This window comes from Octopus bimaculoides, chromosome 15 (genome assembly GCF_046866305.1).
Source record: "Octopus bimaculoides isolate indiv1 chromosome 15, ASM4686630v1, whole genome shotgun sequence".
Classification (NCBI taxonomy): Eukaryota; Metazoa; Mollusca; class Cephalopoda; order Octopoda; family Octopodidae; genus Octopus; species Octopus bimaculoides.
In genome coordinates this window covers 52,256,763-52,279,262 of record NC_142942.1, presented here as the reverse complement: position 1 = coordinate 52,279,262, position 22,500 = coordinate 52,256,763, and the positions used below count along the sequence as shown (strand labels likewise).

Below are 22,500 nucleotides of genomic sequence, written 5' to 3'. Positions count from 1 at the left end.
CTGTGTGCGTGTGTGTGCTTGTGTGTGTGTGCATATATGCTCGCGTCTGTCTCTACAGGTTTAATACAAATCATGTTCCTAGCGAAAAATCTTATCAGACTTAATATCGAGTTTAAAAGTAAAATGAAATAAGAGGAGTTCATCCCCGCCGTCATCGTCGTCACCATCATCATCATCATCATCATCATCATTACACTCATGACCACGACTACCACCATCACCAGCCAACAGCTTCCATCGTAGCAACGAATGAGCTTCTACATCAGTCATGAACCCCTATGTTCAACTAACGTTTATTCTAGCGACCCCGGAAGAATGAAGGGCAAAGTCGACCTCGGCCGAATTTGAACTCAGAACCTAAAGAGGAGGCGAAATGCCGTTAAGCATTTTATCCAGCACCGTAACGATTTCGCCATCGCATCGTCTTTACAACTACAACAACAGCAACAACAACGACGACAACAATGGCCGCTCTCCTCCTGAACCCTCACACCCTACCAAAATGTGCTGAATGCTCTCTAACCTACGTTCGCCGAGAGGTTGATCATTAAGACAAATTAGTTTATTAGGTGATTTGCATAAATTAAATTAGGATTTGTGGTCTGATGAATACTAATTGTAGACGTACACACACCAGCGCGCGCGCGCGCGACTGCCTGCGTTTGTGTGCATGCGGTTGAGTCTGTGTGCATGTGTATTTCTGTGCGCTTGCGCATGAGTATTTGCGTGTGTGTGTATGTGTGTGTGTGTCTGTATATTAATATAGTAAAAGAAAGCCAGCTCGCCTGTAGTTAGAGCATTGCATGGTACAAATGCTTTGCAGCATACAGGAGTTGAACAAAATAATGGAAACACCTTGAAATTTCAAACAAATTCATTTTAATATGGGACAGGACCGCCTTTGACAGTAATTACAGCTTGACTTCTACGAGGTATGGACTCGTACAAAGTTTGAATTGTTTCTAAAAGAATATTTGTCCATTCTTCAGCTAAAACAGTCTTCAGTTCTTGTAATGACGATAGTTGAGGATATCGACTCCTTCCTTGTTTTTCTAAAATGCACCATAAATGTTCAATAATATTGAGATCTGTGGACTGTGGTGGCCAGATATGATGTTCAACTTCACTAGAACTTTCGACTTTAACTTCAGTTAAGGCCCCGTTCTTAGCAAACCATGATACTTTACCTCAACCTTACACAAAATGAGCAACGGGGGCTGACCTGCTAAATATGGCAATTAAATACCACACACACAACAACCTAATGCGTAGTAATCCGTTATACATTTTGTCCGGCATGTCAGCATGATAGTAACACTAATAATGGTTACAAGTTTTGGTACAAGGCCAGTAATTTGGGGGAAGTGGGTAAGTCAATTACGTCGACTCCAGTAATCAACCGGTACTTCTTTTAGTGCGCCCGAAAGGGTGAAAGACAAAGTTGACCCCGGCGGAATTTGAACCCTGATCGTAAAGCCAGGTGAAATACCAGTTTGCACTTTGTCTGGTGTACCACCTTACAACTACTACTACTACTGCTGCTGCTGCTACTACCACTACTACTACTACTAATAATAATAATAATAATAATAATAATAATAATATGAAGATGATGGAGAAGAAGAAGAAGAAAAAGAAGAAGACGAAGAGGATGATGATGATGATGATGATGATGATGATGATGATGATGATGATGATGAGTAGGAGGAGGAGGAGGAGGAGGATAACCGAAGCAAAAATATAAGTATAAGTCGGGAAGGATGAATAACGAAAGAAATGAAATAGGAGAATGAAACGGGATGAAAAAGAAATTAAGAAACTAAGATGAAAGCAAGAGAGAGAGAGAGACTGATGAAACAGATGAAAGATGGCATAGACTCCATCTGGAGAGAATTTTCTTTTGATGGAAGAACACATGGAAGCATAACGGATGTGAAAGGTCAGAGCCCAGGGTCAATTCCGTATCAAGTGTCAGCCATTTTTTTTTTTTTAATAAAATATTCCATCGTTTCATTGCGTTCTTTAGGTTTTGAGTTAACTCTGTCAGGTAACAGAAATATTGACAGTATATGGCTTACGGATGGAAGATCTTTCACACATAAATATATTTATATACCGACCTATGAAAACTTTATAGCCCGAATAATAATAATAATAATAATAATAATAATAATAATAATAATAATAATAATAATAAATGCCCTGATGCAGTACCAGGCAGTGGCTTTCATGGCTTCTCATTTTAACTGATTGGAAGTGTTATCATGTACATTGTTCTGTCTTGGTATAAAAGATGGACTACAGCAAATATTCCGTTCAATACCACCATATTTGCTTGTAAGTTGTTTGGCATTAACCAGTTGAGCATGTCCCTTGCTGGCTGACAATATGTGCATCTCTGATCATGAGCAGAAGTAGTGGGGGAGCATCGTAGCTAGGTGTTGAGAGGAATTCTTTGGCGTTTGGATAATTCACCTCTGGGAACATGGGTGTCTCGTTCAGCATCCTTAAATAACCCTTGTTCAGAGCCCGACCTTTTGAGCGAGATGGACTACTTAACCTGAAGAAGCCATGGAACAGATTTCATAATTGCGATTCACATAATGTTTTCTTTATTTTTTTCAGATCGTGAGGCATCAAACTCCTGAATCTTTTGAACTTTGCGATATGATGAAAACACCGATAATTTATTGAATAGTAAATATTTTCTTCTTTGGACAAGACCCTTGCATTGTTTTCTTCCATATCTTTTCGCTCTGGGTTCAAATTTTCCTATGTCACCTTTGCTATTTCAATTTTCACGATCGATACAATAAAATACCAGTCAAGTACTAAATCTTATCTAAAGCTATACTCTTGCCCAAAGATTTTGGCCTTCAGGAGCGGCAGTATTATTAGAAAGTTAAATAAATCTCTGACAGTATTTATTTATGCCCTTTTACGCTCTAAGTTCAAAGTTCTCCAGCATTCACTTTACAAGCCTAAGAGGATCGACGAAAGAAATTACTAGTACCATACTAAGGTCAATCTATTTAATCGACTGTTCTCATTCCCAAAATCTGTAGCCTAGTACAGAAATTAGAACCCATTATTATTACTGAAAACAATGTGTGGCTCATACGGTAGAGTAGTATCGTACCACAAACCTGGGGTCAAGTACGGCGATATATTTAGTTAATTCTAAATCAGGTAAAATTGCTGGCCTTGTTTCAATATTATAAACCATAATCTACGTCCAAATCGTAATATTTACTCTAGTGAAATATTTCCTTGCAATTATCTGTTTTAGATTAAGAAAGTATATTCTGGAAATAAATTACAAAACTATATTCAGATAATAATATTGATTTCTAAAATTGGCAAACATTCAGACATTTCAAGGGTAAGTGGTATTAACAATTAAATCGATCTAAGTCTATTAAGACTATTACTGGTACTTATTTTGTGTCTACCCGGGTTGGATGAAAGTAGACCGGTTCTGGCACGTCTTAGACGCAAAACGGAAATGAGGGAAATTAAGCGAAGTAAAACATTCAGAACGATATTTTACTGTTTTATCAGTTCATTGCATTATAATAGTATAAAAGAAGATGGAAATAAAAGCATTCTTTGGCCAGAATTCCGTATATTCGACAGAGAGGAAGTAAGTCATAGTGAAAGAAATAATGGCTGGAAAGCTCTAGACAAAAATCATAAATAAACTGTTTGGTTATTATAACTGTACAGGATCAATGCAGAACCATAAATAATTATAAAATAAAGTAATGATAAAAGAGGCAACCGTCAAGAGATGGTTATGTAAGATCAATGAAGCCGGACGACTGAGAACATCAGCTCTTCATGCCCAGTCTTAGCCAAGTCAGTGCTTATTCACATGAGCGACCGGTTGGCTAGCCGTGTCTTCTGAGTACAGAGTCTTCGACGTGCAGGCGGATAACAAACGGAATAGGCGTATAAGCATTACCACAGTACCAAACAACAGTAAATGACCTTGACTTGGACCCAAACTGTCTGGGATTTGCTTGTTTAGACTGATAAAAGATCAAGGTCAGCCATACAGATATAATAATCTTTCTCCGACAGGCAGAAAGACTGATTTTTTTGGTTTTGTTTTTGAGGTGGTGGGGTGGGGTGGAGTTAGTCGATTCCATCGACCCCAGTGCTCCACTTTTATTGACCACCAGAGAATGAAAGGCAAAAATCCACCTTGGTGCAATTTGAACTTAGAACGTATTGACAGACAAAAATTGCCACAAAGTATTCTGCCAGCTCGCCGCCTTGAAGTCTACTGTAATGATTATTTCAATTTTTTGTCACAAGGGCAGCTTGGGGGAGGTGGAGATGAGTCGATTACATCAACCCCAGTATTCAACTGGTACTTATTTTATCGATCCCCTTGAAAGGATCAAAGGCAAAGTCGACCTCGGCGAAATTTGAACTGAGAACGCAGCGACAAGCGAAATACCGCTAAACATTTCATCACGTTCTAACGATTCTGTCAGCTCGCCGCCTAAAAGTCTGCTATAATGATAAAAGACAGGTAGGGGAAATATCTGGACACAGGTAGACATTTCCAAACCATCTGAGTAAAATCTCATCGGGAAGATAATCAAGAAGAAACTGTCAATGAATAAAGACCTTGAAATTATTACAAGTATGGTCGGCTCCGTCTCGTATCCGAGCATTGGGTTCGTCAGTTTCCATTCAGCCTCCTCAGCTGGTGTTTGTGCCGAAAGTAGATAGATAGATAGATAGATAGATAGATAGATAGATAGATAGATAGACAGACAGACAGACAGACAGACAGACAGACAGACAGATAGATAGATAGATAGATAGATAGATAGATAGATAGATAGATAGATAGATAGATATGAATATGCCAAAGTAGAAAAAATCACATGGAGACCAGAAGACAAGACAAAACGTAATATCAATGAGGTCCTGGTAACTTCGGAACATCGTAAGATATGCAGTTGAGAGGGGAAAAAATCATGTTTACTACCAACCTACAGGGGAAAAGAATATTCCATTCAGATACGAGAATTGATAATATGAATACCTAAAACAAACAATCAAAATACAGAGAAATATATAAGTTGTACTTCTGATGCAACTGTCAAACGTATTTCGAGAATTACATACAAACTTGGTTACGTCTAGAAATATACAATGGGAAAGGATAGTAAATCTCGCAATCAAAGATCTTATCACGTAAGACAGAACACAAAAAAAGGATCGGTACTTTTTTTGCTCTTTTTTGACGGAGAACAGCTAAACAAACAAAACATTTGCTTAGCCCTTTTGATACCAACCCACCAATGACCACTTCTGGTTGTATAACACAAACTTTCTGGTTTAACGTGATCTAAATGTAAATCTTCCATCAAGATATGAAGCTAAATTACGTTCCATACAGCGGCTTAAAAATGACAAATATATTTTGCTTCATTCATCATTTAAAAACATTAAGTTTAACAAATATATGATGTATTTCAATAGAAATGTGTTAACAAAAGAGTTAAACAGTAACTTTACAATGGCTATATTTATGTGATTTGGCATAAATAAAACATAATCCTCGTTGACTAGGATTTGCATATAAATTTTTTAGTGGTTATCATACTTCTCCCACGATGTAATTGTTTCAGTTTCATCACGATCCCAGATCAAACCACCGAACAAATACAACTTCAAGATCTATATACATAAAAAGGAATGACAGGGTCAGAATAAAAGCCAAAAGAAGAGGAGCAGACGTGAATTATACATGATTAGAAAATATGGAAAACCTTCAACGCTTCTAATGACGTAAGCTGGCCGATTCCAAACAGAAAGATTTCTATCAAAATATGAATGAATAATGGTAAATCGGAAATGCTAGACACTCCAGCCAGGAAATGAGTCTCTGTAGAAAATATCAGTTTCTGAAAGAAAACAACGAAGATACTTCGAATAGATCAATACTAAAACCGTTTAGGAATAAAACTAAGAAGCGATAGCATTAGCCTACAGCCAAATGCTTCGGTTATCTGACAGACTGGTGGGCTTGTTAGCTATGTTGATAAAATACCAAACGGCTATATTTCATGTGCGTACATTAATATACGAACATGAAACACAAGAATTTTTAACAATTTTCTAATATATAAGTCGCATTTATGGCTGTTCGTCTAAGAAGTTCACTTTGCAACCGCGAGGTTTAGGACTTATTTCCAGTGCGTAGCATATTGGATAAGAGTTTTCTACTAAAGCCCCGGGTTGACCAATGCCTTGTGAATGAATTTGGTGGACGAAACTTTACTCACCGTCGTATTTGTGTGTGCGCTTGTGCTCCCTCCACTGTACTCTTTCTAAAAGGCCGAGAGACAACATTATGGTTCCCAATATTCTCTCGATATATGTGTAAGAATAGAAATGTAAGCATTGTGTGAAATGACCAAGCTATCTACCTGGAAATCTAAGCCGAAAATCTTCAGAGGCTGTGAGAAACCATCATAAGAGATGCAAAACTATGTGTTCAGCTTACTCATTCTCGGATAAAGAACTCAGGCAATGTAGCGTTTTCTTTTACCGTATATCTATGTTTCTTAGACATTTCCTCATACAGATTATTCGTCTTCAAAACCTCAATGTGGCTAGCAACACTAGCGAAAGTATTGTAAACTGTCTTTTCTGTGTCGTTCACAACTTCACTCATTGTAATTTGATTTTTCTTTCTTTTTCCGCTTGTGTGAGTGTTGTAATTGTTAGCGCTTTTAACTCTTAAAATATTTTTCATGTACAATGCGTGGGTCTAGTTATAAGACTAATATGTTCTCTTTGTATTTCTCTTTTCTTTTCGTTCTTTCTTTCCTTCACTGTATAGTCATGTTCATTTTCATTTACGAAAACGCATTTTCCTAACGAGAAACCGTTTTGATTTGATTGAAAAAAGAAAATCAAGGATAAAGGATGACAACGTATGTTTCTTGCGATATGAGTTAGACGACCAACTCGTTTCAGTGGCTTCTTTGTCAAACATTATCGAAAAATATATGTTTTATATTTTTTCTGTCAGTTTTGTCGATGAAATTCCTAAATCCTCGGAGCCAAGGGACAATAGATTTGTTCAGAAATATAACAACAGCAACAACAACAATAATAATAATAATAGTAATAATAATAATAATAATAATAATAATAATAATAATAATAATAATAATAATGTAGGAATATGAACTCGGTTAAAGCGGAGTAAATACATAGAAGGAAATTAAATGAATAATGATTAATGAGAATGTGTTGAAAAAATTGATAGATGTAAAGGAAATGAAGCAGAACAATTTGGCAAACCGCTATGATTAGAGCCAGGACGTGTATACATGCGTGTGTGTGTGTGTGTGTGTGTGTGTGTGTGTGTGTGTGTGTGTGTGTGTGTGTGTGTGATTGTGACCAAGTGATGTGAATATGTATATGTATACTTACACACTTATATACATATACGCATACATATCAATATATATATATATATAAATATATATACATATACATGTATAATATATCAATTATGTAAGCACACAAATACATGCACATATATACACACACCGTATAAATATTAATATATAGATATGTATGTGAGCATGTGTATGTATGTATGTGTGTACTTTCCTATTATACCTAGTGTATATAATCTACTATATCTGTAAATGCAAAATATATTATATATATACATATACGTGTGTGTATCTGTATATACTTATATATATATATATATATATATATATATATATATATATATATATATATATATATATATATATATATATATATATATATGGCTGTTCGGTAAGTAGCTTGCTTATAAACCACATGGATCCAGATTCAGTCGCACTGCGTGGACCAAAGCCTTGTCAGTGGGTTTGGTAGACGGAAACTGAAAGAAGCCTGTCGTATATATATATATATATATATATATATATATATATATATATATTTGTGTGTCTGTATTTGTAACCCCCCCCCCAGCATCACTTGACAACCGACGTTGGTATGTTTACGTCCCCGTAATTTAGCAGTTCGGCAAAGTGGTCGTCAGAATAAGTACTAGTGCTAGGCTTACAAAGAATATATCATGGGGTCGAGTTTTCTACGTATTTCGCCAAAAAATATTTTTTAAATAAGTGAAAAATGAAGAAACTGGGTGAGGGGACGTATTAAAGTTTTGAAACCGTGATTCTAGCTTGTCAGGTTTTCTGTTTAGATACTTTTTGCGTCTGAAACATTAGTAGAGACAACACTTGAACTTCACTTGTTATCATAGGGCGGATGGAAGGTGGGAGCATTTATTCATTTTTTTTTTTTAATTGAAGTTTTACACATTTTTTTTTTTTTTCAGAATCATAATCTCCGTATTTATCCACGTATTTCGCCCGAAAAATTGTTTTAAAACAGTGAAAATTTAAGAAATTGATGGGGGAGCCGAGAGATGAAATTTTGAATGCTTTTCTTATGTTTTTGCAGATTCGGAATCTCCGCCCTCGATATAGTATGTTCCTGTAAAACAAACAACAAACAACAAAAAACAATCCTAAAGATCTTTACCTCTTCCACATATATCTGTATACATGATCTTTACCTCTTCCACATATATCTGTATACATACATACACATATATATAAATATATATATACATAAAAAAAATATATATATATATATACATACATATATATATTCACATATGCATATATATATATGAATATATATATTGTGTGTGTGTGTATGCATATGTGTATTTATGGGTATATACATATATATACATATATACATGTGCGCTTCTTTTTACACACATCTACATGAAAACCACATACAGACGCATTTATCTGTATACATAAATATATATATATACGCATATATATATATATATATATATATATATATATATATATATATATATATATATATATATATATATATATATATATATATATATATAAATATATGTATGTATATATGCATATATATGTATATATATATATAGATAGATAGATAGATAGATAGATAGATAGATAGATAGATAGATAGATAGATAGATAGATAGATATGTAGATACAGATATTCAAACATACGTAGGCACATTCATACATACATACATACATACATACATACATACTTATATAATCAGCCGATGTCGATATCTATTAATGACAAAGATAAAAGGCGTGAAACGGTGCATAAAGAAAAGTTTCTCTTCAATTCTAGCAATTGAAAGATCAATGATTCCTGATTCTCTGAAGAAAATCGTAATCTTAGATTACTGTAACGAATAAATGCCTACCTTTTATTGACAGCTAATCATAAAAAGAAAGTCCAGATAGATATATGGACATAATATCAAACAAATGGAAGCGATTTTCTGAACAAATTTACTAACGAAATTATCTCTATGTTTCTTTTCTCTTGTAGTGGTTTATTTTTCTTTCCTAATATAATTTTGCTTTTATGTGTAGGAGAGGATAATGCCGAAAAGGTTTAATTAAAGGGGAATTACATGGAAAACTTCGAAAAAAAATATTCCTGAAATAATTAGCCGAGTATTGAAAACTTCATTGTATTTCGTATGTATATATATATATATATATATATATATATATATATATATATATATATATGCATATACATGTATAGATATATATATACACATACATATATACATATACATATATATATATATATATATATATATATATATATATATATATATATATATATATATATATATATATATATATATATATATATATATATATAAAGAGAGAGACAGAGAGAGAGAGAGAAAGAGAGAGATGTATGTATATATACATATATACATAAATATATATGCGTATGTATGTATGTATATATATGTGTGTATGTATACATATATATATATATATATGTATGTATGTGTATATATATATATATATATATATATATATATGAAATATATGTAAATATATATGCATACGTACACACACACACACACACACACATATATATATATGTATATATATATATATATATATGTGTGTGTGTGTGTGTGTGTGTGTGTGTGTGTGTGTGTGTGTGTGTGTGTGTGTGTGTGTACATACATATATTTGTATGTACATGCATATATGGGCACAGGACACCACGGAACATAAACAACATGAAATACGAAAACCTGGAATACAAACTTTTTTGCGAACAACGAAAGAAACTTGTGGAAAACAAGACAAGTAACATGAAAAACGACCCTTCATCTGCTGTTGGCTGTTTTTCTACTTCGTATTTCGAGAATTTCACAAGATTCGTTTTCGGGAAAAGAGTTGCTCCCGCTGGGTTTCCACAAATCCACTCAGTTTCAGTGGATTAAGTCCACTAATGAGTCATTATCCGGCCGGGGATATTGTGGAAGACATTTGCCGAAGTGTCGGACAGTGGGACTGAATCCGATGCGACATGACTGCGAAGCAAAGGTCAGATATTTTGGTAGACGTGGTTGTGTACATTATGCAAATGGTCTGTTCTCCCTCACGTTAAGTCGATAGCCCACCAACAGTAACTGAACCTTCAACAGCTCGGAGCTATTTTCTATCCGTTGTACGTTGTACACAACGCAGTGTATTATGTTGCTAGTCATAGAATATGAGTCACACACACACACGCACACACACACACACACACACAAACATACACATACATACACGCACATGCACGCACGCTCACGCACACACACCGTGAGCATTCGCAAACTCAGTTCTCTTTTTGTTTCCGGTTTTTAAATTCAAAACAGTAACACTATTATTTTAAACGTATGAATGATCAATTCCATTTATTTGATGTAACACTTATTGGTAAAATATATCAAAGGCATTGTAAAGGTTATTGAACTGAATCCATGGTAAATGGATGGTGTGATTTTAAGAGAGAGGGAGAGAGAGAGAAGGCAAACTGGAACGGTTGGGTGGTCGGCTGGGAACTATAATAAAAGACTCTATGGTTTTATTATAGTATATTTTACAATGAAGACACTATAATAAGGTGTCGCTCAGTGATATTGAAACCACAGCCATGTGGTTAGGAAACAAGATACCTACATACACAGAACACTCAGGAACTCTTTAATAATTCATCGCCTACTACTGACATATGATGCCTGTAGGAAATTACGTATTCCCAGTTTGTACAAGTTAAGTGTTTGAACATGCGTAGTGTGTGATATTTGTGAAATAATAAATATTTCACAAATATCGCCCAAAATGCTGCCGCAGCATGTACGGTCAACAGACCGTAGTGTTTAAACTCATCGTGGAATAGTTTTTTAAAAATGAATAAATAAATAAGTCGTCATGCTGTGTAGATTTATTTTATTTCATTTATTCGTTGGCTTGTTTAGTCAAAATCCACCATTTCTGCATCAGACTCTATAAAAAAATTCCGTTTATGCAGAGCTTTGAACAGGAAGTAAATCATAAGTGGAAGGACATTAGGTTCGTAATATCGTGAGTTCGATTCCTGGCGGTGCATTAGGTCTCTTGAGCAAGACACTTTATTTCATCTTACTCCAGTACACTCAGCTGGCAAAAATGAGTAATTCCTGTATTTCAAACGGCTAGATTTGTCACATTCTTTGACATGCTGAATCTCCCTTGCTCGGCCACTTTCACGTTAATCTCACGAGCAGGCTGTTCCGTTAATCGGATCAACTGGAGCCCTCGACAGTGTACCAGTTTAAATTAATATGCTTCCTGTATAAGGCAGCGAGCTGGCAGAAGCGTTAGCACGCTGGGCGAAATGCTTAGCGGTATTTCGTTTGTCTCTGTGTTTTGTGTTCAAATTCCGCCGAGGTCAACTTTGCCTTTCATTCTTTCGAGGTCGATAAACTAAGTACCAGTTGCATACTGGTGTCACTCTAATAGACTGGACCCTCCCCTGAAAATTTCGGGCCTTATGCCTAGAGTAAAAAAATATATGTGCTTCCTGTTTGTAACAATACAGGATATTTGCTGTTTTTTTTTAATTTTCTCATTTCCAGTATTTTATGCTCTTTATTTCTTTATTTCTTTATAATTTGACATTTGGTGCTTCAGTATTCTCTTTCTAGCATTTCTGTCTTCTTTTTTCATTACTATTCTTCCAATAATGGTCCTCCTTCAAACGATCTTTGGTCTTCCATACCTTCGTTCGTTCTTTCAAAATGTTTAAACGGAAACATAAGTCAATATCGTCAAATACACACAAATATAAAACAAGATAACGAACGAGAACAAACCGCTACTACTTCTACAACAACTAGTAGTAGTAGTAGTAGTAGTAGTAGTAGTAGTAGTAGTAGTAGTAGTAGTAGTGGTGGTGGTGGTGGGAGCGGTGAGGATGATGATGATGATGGGGATCATATCGATGGTGATGATATGCAAAATGTGTAAAAGGGACAGTAATAAAAATAACCAATGAAAACACAAAACAAAATTATTGAGTTTTATGTAAATTGTGTGTGGATAGGAAGAAACAACGTTGTTGTTGATGTTGTTGTTGTTGTTGCTACCATTATTTCCGACTGTGGCATTTTCGTTATAGAATTCTAATCGATTCTTCGCACAGAGTTAGCAAAAGTTTCAAGAGGCTACACGAGAAAACAAAAATCATAAGAAGAAGAAGAAGAAGAAGAAGAAGAAGAAGAAGAAGAAGAAGAAGAAGAAGAAGAACAACAACAACAACAACAACAACAACAACAACAACAACAACAACAACACGAAGGTAACAAAAATCCATAACGGGAATATGGAATTCTTAAACTGAAAACTTGAGAACATTTTTAGCTAAAATAGACGAAACAATTTTGAAAAAAAACCGTGGGCGGAAATAAAGACTATGAGAACGGAAGGAAACAGACATATGCAGGCGCAGGCGCGGCTGTGTGGTAAGAAGTTTGCTTCCCAACCATATGGTTGTAGGTTCTATCCCACTGCGTGGAAGCTTAGGCAAGTATCTTTACTATAGCGTCAGGTTGACCAAAGCCTTGTGAGTGGATTTGGTAGACGGAAAGATGCGTGAATGATGTGTAATTAAGGTGATAGTAAAAGTAAAAATGGATTCGCCATAAAACATTAAAAATACATTATTAGTTCTGTTTTCGGTTTCGTTCTATAATTTATTAATGATGTGAGGGGGATTTAGTTATCGAAAGTAGTTAGAATGGTCTGGGTCGGAATATTTTGTGGTCAACATTGTCCATGAGTAGCGCAATTTTCAAGTTGAGGTTTGGAGAGTGATTAGTCTCTGTGATGACGGGGGTGGAGTATGGGGAGATGTGTGCTTATATTTTGAACAGCAGCAAGCGATAGATTGAAGAGTATTCTATACATGTAAAGTATTTGGCCTGTTCAAACGGAAAGTTTATCGCGAGATTCGAGTTTCACGCCACTGCGCTCATCAGGTGAGAACTGTTGTTACGTATTTACATTTGTTGATGTATGGCGTGAGTGTGTGTGTGTTTGTGTAATATTGAATTGTATTATAATTATATCATACTGCATTACATTAGATTAGATTATAAATGCCGGGTTTCATTTTGACTGCTTAGCTTTCTAGTCTGATATCGTCTCCAGTTAGTTTACAAATATCATGTATGTTATCCGATCATCGGTTGGATGGGGTTTGTACGTGTCGTTAGGTTTCATGTCGTAATATAGCCTGCCTAACCTCATTGGAGTCGAATTACTGATATCTTGTATTGTGCTACTAAAAATCTTACCCGCATTTTTTGTGAAGTGTGTGATGATACGCTTTAGTTCCATAGATGTGTTTTTATACCTCTATTAACCCTTTCAACCTGCACACATGCTTTAGTGGCTGCAATCTGACTATATCCCTGGATGAGGCAAAAGCAGGCGGTAACATTGTTTTGTGTCTATTACTCGCTAATTGGCAGAAACATCGTTATTTTCAACCGTAAACACAAAATCATGCGGCCACCTTTTTCATCTTCCAATTGTAAAGTTAAGCGAAATGGTGCCCACTAAATGATGCTTGTACGTTCAAAGGATTCAAGTAGCTTCAATGCCTCTCTGCTTTATGTACAAGCTTTAGTTTTATTTATGAAATGCTATTATTTCATTATTGTATTCAAAGTGAAGTTGTGATGAGAAGCGACATAATAACGCTTATTCCTTGTTATTTTTATTGTTGGCATTTTGTTTAATGTTGTTGTTGTTTTGGTGGTGGTGGTGGTGGTGGTGGTGGTGGTGGTGGTGGTGGTGGTGGTGGTGGTGATGATGATGGTGGTTTACGTTACTGCTATTGTTGTTTCTAAAATACTGTGTAGTTAATAGCGACGAATTTTTGTATGTGCTTAACTTGGCTTGTATTTGTGTAAGCCTTTTGAAAAAACGCGTAAAACGCATAAACTTACAGGGTTTGAGATATTGCTCCTAATAATGTCACGAAACGGAAATGCATTCCAATCTGACACACCCCACATCGTTCGACTTCCCACCTTCTTTTCCTGTTATATCACAGTATTTCCTAACGTTGCCGCTAGGCCAGAAACTTAGAGAGGAGGGAATACACTCATTGACTGGTAATTAATTTTACCAACTTCGAAAGTATGAATGGTGAGGTCGACCTGAAAGGCATCTAATCATTTCATATTTTAGCACAAAGCTCGTTGTTCTTGTTAGGTGGGGGTAGTTGATTACATCGACCCCAGTGCTCTATACAGGTACTAATTCTATCGACCCCGAAGGGATAAAGGGCAAAGTCAACGTCGGTGGAATTTGAACTCAGAACGTAAAGACGGACGAAATGTTGCTATGCATTTTGTCCGGCAAGCTTACGATTCTGCCAGCTCGCAGCCCTTTTTTTCTCTCATACTACATTTATTTTTTTTGTTGTCTTACTTGTTTCAGTCATTTGGCTGCGGCCATGCTGGAGCACCGCATTTAGTCGAACAAATCGACCCCAGGACTTAGTCTTTGTAAGACTAGTACTTATTCTAGGGACCTCTTTTGCCGAACCGTAAGTTACGAGGACATAAACTCACCAGCATCGGTGTATACACACACACACACACACACACACACACACACACACACATATATATATATATATATATATATATATATATATATATATATATATATATATGTATATATATATATATACAACAGGCTTCTTTCTGTTTCTGCCTACCAAATCCACTCACAAGGCTTTGGTCGGCCCGAGGTTATAGTAGAAGACACTTGCCCAAGGTGACACGCAGTGGGACTGAACCCGGATCCATGTGGTTGGGAAGCAAGCTTCTTACCACACAGCCACTCCTGTTCCTATCCAGAATTTTTCAATGCATCGTCTCCAGTACGTAAACACTACCAGTTTTATCGACTCCAAAGGAATGAAAGGCAAAGTCGACCTCGGCGGAATTTGAACTCAGAACATAAAGACAGAAGAAATACTGTAAACATTTTGTCCGGCATGTTAACGATTCTGCCAGCTCGCTGCTTTTTTTTTTTTTTTTTTTTTTTTTTTTTGTCATATCACAACATTCAGAATTTCTCTATCCATCCGACATGTACATCCGCATCCAAGTTGGTAAGATAGAAACTGAAAGCGGATTACGCTCGACTATGAAAGGGTTTACGACTTAAGGTGGTTTTTTTCTGTGGTTTTCCTGTGGTTTTTCTGTGTTTTTTTTTGGTGATGGTGATACGCAGTGATATTGCTGGTGCTTGTAGCTGTAGTGTTGGTAGTGAGTGTAGTTTGGACGGTAGTGGAGGTGGTAGTGAAAAATTGTGATTGTGGTACGGTGTTGGTAGTAGTGGGAGAAATGTCGGTGGTGGTAGTGTCGTTGATGAGGATGAAGATGGGGATCATGATGAGGGCAATGGTGGTGGTGGTTGTCTTCGTCGTCGTCGTGATGGAAGTGGTGGTGATGGTGGTGGTGGTGGTGGTGGTGGTGGTGGCGGTGGTTATGGTGCCGGCGGTGGTGCCGGTGGTGGTGTAGGCGGTGGTAGTTTCAGCGCTATTGATAGAATGAAAGTTTGTGCTTTGTTTTTTTTTTTCTTCTATAGAGATACAATTGATGAATGAAACGAAACAAATCTTTTCAAACGTCGATCAAACAATTTCTCTCCACAATGTACAGATAGGCCCGATGTCTTTTTTGTTATTATTATTGTTATCATCATCATCATCATCATCATCATCATCATCATCATCGTATTCCAACGCGGCGGGGGCCCTTGTAGCTAAAGAAATCATTTATCAATATTGACGAAAATAATATTAACAGTAACAATAATAATGTCATTATCATTATTATTATTGTTACTATTATTGTTATTATGGTTATTATTGTTGTTGTTGTTGTTGTTTTCGTCATCATCGTTGTTGATGTTGTTGTTCTTCTTCTTCTTCATTTTCTTCTTTTTCTTCTTCATGGTGATTTTGTCTTGAAATATCCTGTGTTGGACCTTGTGGCCAATATAAGAAATCATCATCACCACCACCATCACCATCATCCTCATCGCCAGTACCATCATCATCATCATCATCATCACCATCATCACCATCATCATCATCATCATCATCATCATCAGCAGCAGCAGCAGCAGCATCAACCTTGATATCATTATCATCGTTATTGTTCTTGTTATTGTGATTGTTATTTACCAATATAATCAGCAGCAGCTGCTCCTTATTGCGGTGGTGGTAGTAGTAGTAGTAGTAGTAGTAGTAGTAGTAGTAGTAGTAGTAGTAGTAGTAGTAGTATAATATTTAGCCAATTACAAACTTTTCTCTTCATTTCGGTTCAGTTGAGTAACAAAAAAGCGAAAGGAAAGCAGAAAAGACTGTAGTAGTAGTAGTAGTAGTAGTAGTAGTGGCAGCAGCAGCAGCAGCAGTAGCAGCAGCAGTAGCAGCAGTATGTTTCATTCTGCCGCAACAATCCCATTACTCGGGGGAAAGAAACTTATTGTAGACACGTCAAGAATGATTTTATGCAAAGACCATTTTCTAAAACAAGACATGTGTCTTGAGAGATTCTCTTATCTTCTCACAATTTATGTATTTTTTTTATTTATTTAATCATCTATTTATTGTTATTTTTTTTTGTCTTTGTTTCTATTCTTTTTCTTTTATTTTTGTAGTTTTTGAAAAAAAAAAGCAAAACCAGATATAGTTCAGCCATTGACCAAAAGTTTCGCGCTTTTTTTTTTCTCCATCTTTCACACTCATTCATCATATTTGTCAAACAATCTTTAAGTTTCTTTCTACTTTTCTTTCTTTCCATTTGTTTCGCTCTCTTCTTCGCTCCCTCTATTTCTTTCACTTTCTCTCTATGTTCCGCTCTTTCTCTCTCTCTCTCTCTCTCTCTCTCTCTCTCTCACTCGCTATCTTGTCTTAAGTCTTTTTCTCTAACAGCATCTTGTTTATTTTTGCCATTCTCTCCAATGTATTTCTCTCTTTCTAAGAACATCATTCCCTTCTTCCTTTCCTCCTCTTTCTCTCTCTCTCTCTCGCTTTCTCCCTCTCTCTCTCCCTCACTCTCTTTTGTCCTTCACTGCATTTTTTTCTTTCACACTTTCACTCTGTTTTTTTTTTGCCATTCTCACCAATGTTTTTCTCTCTTCCTGCGTCTGTCATTCCCTCTTTCGTTTTCTTTATATCTTTCTCTCTTTTTCCTTCTCTACCTCTTTCTGCCTCTTCCTCCTTCGCTCTTTCTCTCCCCTAATTTTTTTATTAAATTCTCTTTCTCTTACTCCCATTCTCTATTTTTCGTTTACATTTCTATTCTTTGTCTCTCTCAACTTCACTCTCTGACTTTCTGTTTTTCTCATTCCTACCTCTTTTATCCTTCATAAATAATCTCTTTCGTTACCCCCTACCTGTCTCCTTTCAATTCATGCTCTCAACTCCCTTCTCTTTCTCAACTATCTTACCCCCGTACACCATACTAACCACGATGCCCATTCAAACTAACAAATATTATGAAGTTTGTTCTAAATTTAGCAAATTAATGGTGAAATTATGGCGATGGTATTCAGCTGGTTAACTCTGTACGTGGGAGATTTTATATGGACCAAAGTTAACTGGCATTTCTAATTGAGAGAGATTCGACTGCCCTTTCTAGCAGCTCATGTGGCCACATAGATGACGATACTACTTTTTTTGCCCACAAGGGGTACAAACAAGGACAGACAAAAGTATCAAGTCGATGTAATCAACTCCAGTGCGTAGCTGGTACTTATTTAATCGACAATCACCAGCTAGCGATGAAAATTCATTCCAAATGCAAAATACCAAATGCTTTTTCCAGTGACAAACTGTCGCTGATCTCTAAAAAGGAGAAACAAGCAATAATAAACCTCTTAGCCAGCTGGAGAAGATGTCTTCCTGGGGCTATAAGCATCGTCCCCTATGGGTCCTACACATTTAGGTGGCAAATATACTTCACGATTCCGTGCTGCTACTGTTTACATCTCACTCAGAGATTTATTATTACTATATATATATATATACATACACACACACTCACACACATGCGTATATATGTATATATATAGACAAAGAGACGTATACGTATATTTACATGTATATATACGCACACGCGTATGTACCATGTATGCGTGTGGTTGTTTATGGACGTGGCGTGCTAAGCGGTACAATAATGGAAGAGATATTCCCAATAGCGATCCTGTCCAATTGCTTATCCTCTTTATGCGTGCGTTCACTCTGCATTTTGTATCTCACACGGAAAATGAAATAAGAACTTGAGAAAATACTCGGGCGACAGTAAAAACCGACTAAAACAAAGCAGAAATGGAATGCCGTGCTCTAGCTTGACCGCGTACTAATGACTGAAATCAATAAGAGAAAAATAAGAGAAACAAATGCAGTGAAACAGTCGACACCATGATTTTACGCCCTAACCAAATTATCCAGACGCAGTTGCAGTGAAATAGACTGTAATATCGTTAATGTAGTAAACCAAAGAAATTTTCGCGTAATTAAAAATTACACCCGTTAGAGAAGAGAGAAATCTTTTGCTTTAATTACCAAATCTAGTGGTTGGCTCACAGCTTTTTTTTGGTTTTGAAGTTACATTCTTGCTTCTGTATAACATCGTATATTTACGCAAAAATAAAATAGAAATAGAACAGTTCGTCTTAAAATTACCAAGACTTGGAGATGAGTTATTTTTTGTAATTTCATTTTATTTGTTTGTTTCCTAATAACGATAAAAAAAGATTGTGGTTAGCAAACCACAGGGTAAAAAAACCAGATCACTTCCTTTCTCGTCTTTTTTTGTTTTTGTGTAATATTTTGTGGGGTGGGTAGAGGGAAAGATATCTTGGAAGGGAGGAAGCTTGTGTTTTGTTTCCTCGTAATTTTTTTCTCTGTTTGTGTAATTTTTTCGCCTTCCTATTTTATTTGCCTAACATATAATTGAGAGAATATCATTAGTCCTAATTATATTTCATGATTACAGTTCGTTATTATATTTCTTCGATGCAACAACAAATGCCTAAGGCGTAACGTCTGCTAGTTCTTCAAATTAATATTTTGTTGTTTCGTGTTTATATAATTTAAAAACTTTTTTTGTTTATTTTGCTTTTCTCTCGTGTTTTTAGGCAACGGGGTTGTGAGTGGAGGCATTTTGTGTTGCATGGGGGGTCCGACAAACAACTGGGGGAGATAACATTCATTTTTTTTTGTCTTTCCAATTTGTTTCTTTTTTCTTTCTTTGTCAGATCAACACTACTACAAAAACCCATACTCTTTTACACTATGACCATCCTGGACAAATCAAAATGGTCTTTGTCGGATTATCTTTGATCATTCGCTTGCGAGATCAACATTGATCTAGTGTTAAACAGCAAGAACACTTGTTAAGCCAATCCACTTAGATAACACTTGCTTGGAAGGACAACAGGACAGCAGGCCCCTGTCACTGAATCTGACATTCCTTAACGATGGATGTAGCTGTGTGGTAAGAAGCTTGCATCCCAACCTCATGGTTGACACCTTGGAAAAGTGTCTTCTATTATAGCCACAAACGGGCCAAACCTTGTGAGTGAATTTGGTAGATAGAAACTGAAAGAAGCTCGCCATATATATATATATAGATAGATAGATAGATAGATAGAGAGAGAGAGAGAGAGAGAGAGAGAGAGAAATGCATGTTTCTGTATGTATGTGCGTGTATGTGTGCATGCGTGCGCGTGTGTGTGTCTTGCGTCAATGTTTGTCCACTACTGCCGCTTCCCAAACGATGTTGGTTTGTTTACGTCCACATAATTTAGCTGTTCGGCAAAATTGATTGTCAGTGTAAGAATCAGACTTTAAATGAGTATTGTTTCGTTAAATTTGAAAGGGCTTATACTCAATTATGTTTACAGTCGTTGAACTAAGCCTATCTAGAAGGAAATTCTCTTCCAATGTTCTGTGACTCGACTACAGAGGAATAGTTTTGGATGAAGCACCATATTTACATTCCATCATTCCACAGCTACATCATCTTTGGAAAGCCGATTTACAACTGAAAGTAAAAACGTTTAGCCTCCTCTATTCACTACGTCCACTTCATTAAGCAAATTGCTTAGATCATTAAATCATAATAAATTGAATGCTTAGAAGTTGAAATGGTCGTATTTATTTGAAATCCGTTTTCTGGTCAGAAAAGGAGAAACAGGATCATGGAAGTGAAGACGAACCTTGAGGCTATTTTCAAATATTCTCGCTTATTTGCTTTTGTACAGCAACCTCTAAAATTTCCCGTAACAACCAGCAGTGACAAAGTGCTTCAACGCTACGAAGGCCTCAGCAGCAGACGAAGACTCATCTGGACCGTACTCTGAACAAGGGCTTTGAGACAAGAAACAGGAATTTATTCATTCTAAACAATGGTTGTTAGATTGAGACAAGGCCAATATTCTGGCATGTTTCATTTTATATTAGCTTTTCTAAATTACAAGAAGCTTAAAACTGCTCTAATAAATTATGTTTCTATTTTTCATATCTTTATTTTTATAAACAGTTTTGTTTTTGTTAAGATTTTGGTCACATGAACTTGCAAAATGTTTTGCAGTCCTAATCTAGAAAAACTCCTATAGCATTTCAACTCTTGAATGTTACTTTATTATTAATTGTATAATACATTTCTTTGCATTCACACTCCAATATCAGTAAAATACCGCCATGTCACACTATCTCTTTATGAATCACACAATATTCCTATGTTCAAAAATAATGTTCCTTTTATATATTGTTTTTAATTCAAGGTTTCCCAAGTTCCAAACCTATTATGTAAATAAGAGCTTATATAATACAGAGATCGATAATCTCTATGTATATTGTATATATGTATATATATTAGTGTTTATATGATTTTATTTTCTTTGGAGCTTTTTAAAATAATTTCATGCCTTCGTGTAACCTGATTTATCTCGAAAATAATTATATTATTGATTAGTTGCATATATATTCAAAACCAAGAATATCACTTATAGTTAATCTATAGGTAACTGCTGCTTTCTGTGTCAATGAAATCAATTTTGTCTCCAGTATATAATGCTAACTCCAGTTTTGTATTGCTATCAATACATTTTTCATGATATTGAACACAATAGATTTTAATACAACCGCAATATTGTATCACCTTTGTATGTAACCTCAAATACATTAAATCTAATTGAGATATATTCTACTCAATTTAACCTATATTTAACAGGAAAATACTTAGAGGGTTGATTAAGATATTAAAAAAAGATTAAATTAATAAATCGTGTGTGTGTGTGTGTGTGTGTGTGTGTGTGTGTATATGTGTGTGTGTGTGTGTGTGTGTGTGTGTGTGTGTGTGTGTGTGTGTGTGTGTGTGTAAAGCTATTGACTGCCACACACATAGTGCTATGATTTCAAACACGTGATTAGAACTTATATCTTCATTTAGATATATTTTAGTCACTATTATATTGGTATTCTATACTTGAGTTCAGATAATCTTTAAGATTGCACTTACCAAACGTACACAGATACGGAACAAGTGTATACGCTCATATATCAGTCTATTACATTTATGCATGCACACACTCACACACACACACACACACACACATACGTGTAGCGATACGTACATACATTTATACGTACACTGCGACAGAAAGTATTTATGTTGATTGTGCCAACAGCTCCTCCAAAATCTCCAACTGAACCCGGAACCATGTGTCTGGGAAGCAAGCTTCTTACCACACAGCCGCTCCTGCACGCATACATACATATATGTATATACTAGCTGTTTCTGTTGATTGTTTTCAACCATCACCATCACCAGTGCCACCACCATCGCCACCACAACTGCCATACACACCATTCAGACTTCTGACGCCACCAAGATCAACACCTTTGACTTCGCCGCCTTCCCTGCCAACACCATCACTGCTGTCTTTCACATCCCTTACTATCACCGTCATGCTTGACCGCCTCAGCTACCACCACCATTTTAGT

General features: G+C 35.9%; 1 long non-coding RNA gene across 1 annotated transcript in view; it reads left to right on the top strand.

The window, feature by feature from the left end:
* The first annotated feature begins 5,928 nt into the window (after positions 1-5,928).
* LOC106870793 (uncharacterized) overlaps positions 5,929-22,500 on the top strand; it is a 32,943-nt gene continuing 16,371 nt past the window's right edge. The window contains exon 1 of the long non-coding RNA XR_001409574.3: positions 5,929-6,557. This is a non-coding gene — a long non-coding RNA (uncharacterized LOC106870793). The remainder of the gene's footprint in view (positions 6,558-22,500) is intronic.